This window comes from Brachyistius frenatus, unplaced genomic scaffold, assembly GCF_029030835.1.
Source record: "Brachyistius frenatus isolate BFR_SWC_R1_liver_20210118 unplaced genomic scaffold, ASM2903083v1 Contig_9, whole genome shotgun sequence".
NCBI classification, from domain to species: domain Eukaryota; kingdom Metazoa; phylum Chordata; class Actinopteri; family Embiotocidae; genus Brachyistius; species Brachyistius frenatus.
The window spans coordinates 1255752-1261751 of NW_027210608.1; positions in this window are offsets into that span (position 1 = coordinate 1255752).

A 6000-nucleotide genomic window follows, 5' to 3' on the forward strand; every position below is an offset into this window, starting at 1 on the left:
ATGCCAACATCAACAGGGAGGATTATTGACACGATCCCAATATGATTTTTATTTATCATATTAAGAATTATAATGGTAACATCATGTACGATATGTCATACTCCGAGTAGTGTGATTAGAATCAAATAATAGAGTAAATAGTCATGGTGTATAGGGAAACTTCCCATGTCAAATAAAACAAATTAATAAGCATTTGCTATTTATTTATATAAATAGGTTTTTTTTACGAGTATTCCGATTATTTTTAATGATACTGAACATTCATAAAGTCCTGCACTTTGCCATAAAGAAAAATAACGAATGACTAGTTGTCTTACCTGTATAAGCCAGACAGGATCCAGGTAAATGGTCTGTAGCGCTTCATCACCTTTCTGTCTCAAACTGCTTTAACATGTTTTTCCATTCACACACTAATGAGACAGATCACCATGCAAAGTGCTGCCATCAGGAGCACATTCACACACCGATGATTCACCATCAGGAGCAACTTAGGGTTCAGTGTCTTGATCAAGGACACTTAGGCATGTGGACAGGAGGAGCTGGGGATTGAACCACCAACCTTCTGATTAGTGTACAACCCACTCTCCCAAATGAGCCACAGCCTCCCTATAGGTGACCTCTTGATTGCTGTAATTTGAGCTTCTGCTTATTACTTTGGAGTGGAAGGAGGGATTGTTGAGTACTACTGATGGCTGCATTCCAGCAATACCAGTCTCATGGTGGTTTTCATGTTTGCTCACTTAATGGAAGAGAGCTGTTTTTTGTTGTTGTTGCTGTGACGAGTCTGCTGTGAAAAGACGACATGGTATCACGTTAAAGCATGTAATACATCCATCAGTCCACTAGGGCACCGTGTAAGTGTCACGTTTTGCCGTGGATAGAAATGTGCCTTAAGTTTAGGCACCAAAACTATTTAGTTAGGTTTTGGAAAAGTTGTGGGGTAAAATAAATAATTTTATGTAAGTGATGTTATATACATTAAGGTAAATTTTGTAAATTAAATATGTTACGTTCAGCTAGTAACTTAATGTTACTTACATGTTGACTTTTCCTTCCTCATCCATCACATAACAATAACACTGTTGTCTGTGTTCTTGGTTGTTTGTATATAATATATATAGATATATACTGTACTGTATATACTGTGCATTTTATATTTTGACTGCCATTTTACTGCTATTTTATTGCTTTCTATTATTCTATTATTATCTATTGCTTCCTGTATGCTGCTGTAGTGAAAAAAAATTCCCCTCGGGGATTAATAAAGTAACTACCTAACCTAACCTAACCTAACCTAACCTAACCTAACCTAACCTAACCTAACCTAACCTAACCTAACCTAACCTAACCTAACCTAACCTAACCTAACCTAACCTAACCTAACCTCACAGACTCCAACACTGGTCTGCTGTGTGAAATTCCTGTGTTTTTTTCCTCCTTATATGGGCTGGTCATGCATGCGTGTCCTTTTCACGCCTAAGCATGGCAAACTGTGACATTGACACGGTATCCTCTGGTGGACTGACAGGTGTATTAAAGTTTTGCCGCGATACTAGGTTATAAAAGGTCTTAGTTATCTATCTGCTTCTTTAAAAACGATTGTGGATTACATTAAAGGGTGTTTGTTTTAGTGGTGCAGTTTAAAATAGTTAATGAAGTCACTAATAAATAAGACCTTGAGACTTGTTCTTTTAGTCTTCTTAAAAATCTGTTAAAACACTGATTGTCTGGTATTGGATTTCCCAACACTTGGTTTTTATGAAGCTCATGAGTGTTCATCAGGTCTCTCCTCCACAGACAGAGCCTCTGAAAACATCACACTCATACCAATTAGACCAATAAGCATATATGTGCCAGACAGACATAGAGTGAGACATTACCCCAGGATGATTGATTATTTCCCCTGCCGTGTATTTGTTTTCAGTGATGACTTCCTGGATTTCAATAAAGCTTTCATATGTCAATGTGCCTGACACACACACACACACACACACACACACACACACACACACACACACACACACACACACACACACACACACACACACACACACACACACACACACACACACACACACACACACACACACAGTCATACTTATGGCACGTCCTCCTTACAAGTGCTGTTTTACTTTTCAGGTCGTTCTTTCCTTGCATATAACCTCTCTCTCTGTATGTGTTAGTATTTTATGGATCATGTTAACAAAACCATTTGAAAGTTAAAACCTGGTTGTAATCCAACTTGGTTTAATCCTAAAAGGAAAATGATTTATTTAACCATTTTGGGTCATTGTCACAGTTTTGGCCATCATTCCTGCAGAAACCTGTTAATGGGTGTCCTTCAACTTCATCCCCTCCCAGCATTTTAAAAATTCATGTGTTAATGGAGGTAAATTCTCAGTTGCTTCAGCACTACAAGGATTGAACGTGCTACCTCACAGGGAGTCTTGCTTATTAAATGTTGATATCCAAAGTATTACTTATTGGCGCTTTAAATGTTTTTTAATTAAACAGAACTTTTTTTAAATTGTAGTCAAGGGTCACTCAAAGTATTTATGTTCTGCTCATCTGCAATGTTTGCAATTTTCCATTGCCGCTGATGAATGATTTTTTTCCCCATGCAAACTTTAAATATACTTTGATGGTAAAAGGATTATGCATGTAGACGGTAGTTTATATACAAGAAGTGGGTTGACTAATGATTGCTGTCAGTGTTCTGTCTTTTACACTGTGCAGTTTATCAGCTTGTTGCTGCATTTCAGTTAGACTGGAGGTAGAGCCACAGCGTAAAACCTGTATTTTCACAACATTAGATGTTTTACCTGAGGCTTTTTATATTTCCAGAGAGTGACTGAAGGGATGAGAGGAGACAGAATAGAGGGACTATCTGAAGTGGAAATGCAGACCTGAAGAAAATATAGACAGTGCAGCCCGAGATTCAGAGAGAGAAATTGATTCAAAGAAAAAAATAAAAATTAAAAAAAAATTAAAAAAACAGTCAAATGATGGACATGCTTGTCAGCTGCAAATTCTGAGAAGGCAGAAAAACTACAAAGCTCTAATTTATTGATTTGAAAACAATTAATCTGCTTGTTACAGGCTTATCTTTATCAGTGAGGTTTGTAGACGCACCAGGAAAATGGCAAGAAATTTCAGATTAGTTATGAAACCCAAAATGAATTTTTTTTTAAACTATGAATTCAACTGACTTATTGGTGAAGTTTAAACAAATTAATTTCACATCAGTCTGTTTTTTATTGTTTTTGAATTATTTCGACCAAGTCTTTCATTTAAAACTGAATGTCTGATAGATACTTGTAGGCCCATTTTTACTATAGGCTATTATTATTGAGTTAGCTGATCATTTAAACATATAGAATTAATAAAATATACATATTACATAGTTGGGTTACAATTATTATTATGACTCATAGATAAAAACCAAATTAGAATCCATATCAACAAATGAAAAATGAGCTGGTATGGTGTGTAAAAGGCAGATAGTGTCAGTAAAAACATCATCATACTGTGATGTTAAACATTGTGTCAGCACAGTAAGGTAGCTGAGCTTCCAGTCAGGACAAAGATGTTTGACTTGTATTTCCAAAAGTCTGCAACTGGAAGCGAAAAGATAAAACTGTAGACGGAGCAAAAGAAAAAGTCGAAGTGCTGCGAAATGTCAATATTGGCTTGTGCCGGTGGCTAAATAGCTCTCACAAACCAGCATTCTCTGTCTGCAGCACACTGTTCACAAACAAAACTGTTACTACTGAACACACATTTAAAATGCTGCTTTTAACCATCAATATCAGACCAAGAATAAAAACAAAGTGTAATTCTTCTTTAGCAGTTAAATCTGTCCTGTATGTTGTTGTCTATAAAACTACATTTTTAAAGCGTCTATGCGTAAAATGAAAAAACTATCGAAATATCATATAGACTTTAACACCTTCACATATCTGATGGAAGTTTTCAGTAAGCATGTTGTTAGTTTAAAGGCTACCATAACAATGAAAACTGCATGGCACGCTGCCCATCAAGTGTTTCCTAGATTTAATCCCTCTGGATTAGTTGAGGCTTAAACCACCCAAACCATCCAGCTACTATACATTAATTGTATCACCTGTGGCTGATCTTTTCTGCTGCCAGAGTGTTTGAGGTTTGGTCTTACAAATATAGACTTCTACCTCTAATGATTTCCCAACACTGCATGCTGCAGGGTGTGATGCAGCTGGGAGAAAGAGTAAGACTTTATTTCCAGGATTGCATACCATCATTTACTGACAATGCAGGGATCAACGGATGGCTTTGTAGTCAACTTTGAAAATTCCACAGTCTCTCAACCCTGTGGTAACATTGTCAGTACAGTAGATATACAAAGACGGAGGAAAAGTTAGTCTTTAAGTAACAGTGTGGCTTAAAGGCCACTCTGTCACTAAACTGAGATATCTCAGTCGGTCCTTGGTGGATTGCCATCAATCAGACACTAATGGCCATCAGAGGGTGACCTCTACGTTTATTTACAGCCTCACAGAGCAGCTCGTGTCTGTCCTGTTCTTTCTCAGCAGTTTACCATATATTTCACTGAAAACCTGCTTTTCCGAGCAGCCAAAACCTGGTTGGGAATATAAATGCAGAAACAATGCTCTTCACTTGTCTCCTAAGCAAGGCACAACTACTCATTACAGGTCTGTTGTTGCACCAGGAATCTCTGAAGAGCAAATGTAAGGCATCGTATTTATTCTTCCTTTGAGTTTGTTTTTTCAATTTCATGTCATTTAATACGGTTGATAATGTTTATGGGGAATTAATGGTGTAAACTCAAACAGAAAGGACTAAATAAAAATTTAAAAGCCATACACACACACACACACACACACACACACACACACACACACACACACACACACACACACACACACACACACACACACACACACACACACACACACACACCTCACTTCATCTACAGTTTAAGGAGTTAAGTCGTTAAGTTGCGGCAGGCGAATGCTAACGAATGCACAATTAACTTGGAGGCCGGCCTCCCTCTCCAAAAAGGCCCCAACAAAGAGAGGAGATGCTTTGTTGGTGACAGGAAGGCAGGCTCAAACACTGGCTTCAGTGTGATGGCAGGAGGGGATGAGGAAGAGGAGGAGATCGGGGAAACAGCCAAAGGACTGCTTGGGGCATAAGGGGAGGAGTTGAGCTGTAAACAAATACATCACAGCATCCCAGTGCAGCGGCAGGAGGAGAAAGAGTAGGAGAAAGAGGAGGAGGAGGAGGAGAAAGAGGACATGTAGAACAGAGGGAAGAAGAGCAGAGGAAGGAAGAGAATAACCAGGGAAACGGAGGGGGACGAGAGGGGAGGGGTTGGAGGGTACAGTAGAGGATGAGCTGCATGATTTATGTGCTGTTAAGCCTCAGAGAGAGAGAGAGCTGTCATTTGATCTGGATGTATCTGGCATTATATGATTAAAACCCTCCACAACCCATGTTCAGAAACAGAGTCCTATGAAGTCTGAATTTCTACACTCATCATGGGCTGATAAGGCCTGCACCAGTTCAAATACTCATATAGATGATCATCTTTTGTGTCTAAATTATAAGAACACATTTAAGGCCTCTTGTGCACCCAGCATTTATTTAGTGTAGTCTCACTTATCATAGAGCTTTTTTGGAGTTTACCACTTGTGCACATTGTTGAGAAAAACATCCAAATTCACCTATTTTTGAGTTGTGCTGGCTCAGAGGTAGACATTAGGATACTGAGACCCTAAAGGAGGCCACATGTGGGGAAATACTGATTCATACAATTAACAAAAAAGAAGCCTGAGTTTTGTGTATCCACTTGACGTTGTGGCCGACCCTGCTTTTTCCTCCCCAAACAGTAACCAGTAGCTAGCAAAGCACAGGTGTGAATCACTGATGTTGTGCCAATAAGCCATGTCAGAGAACAATCAGACCAATGTTCTCACAATGAACTAATATCTGGCTGAAATA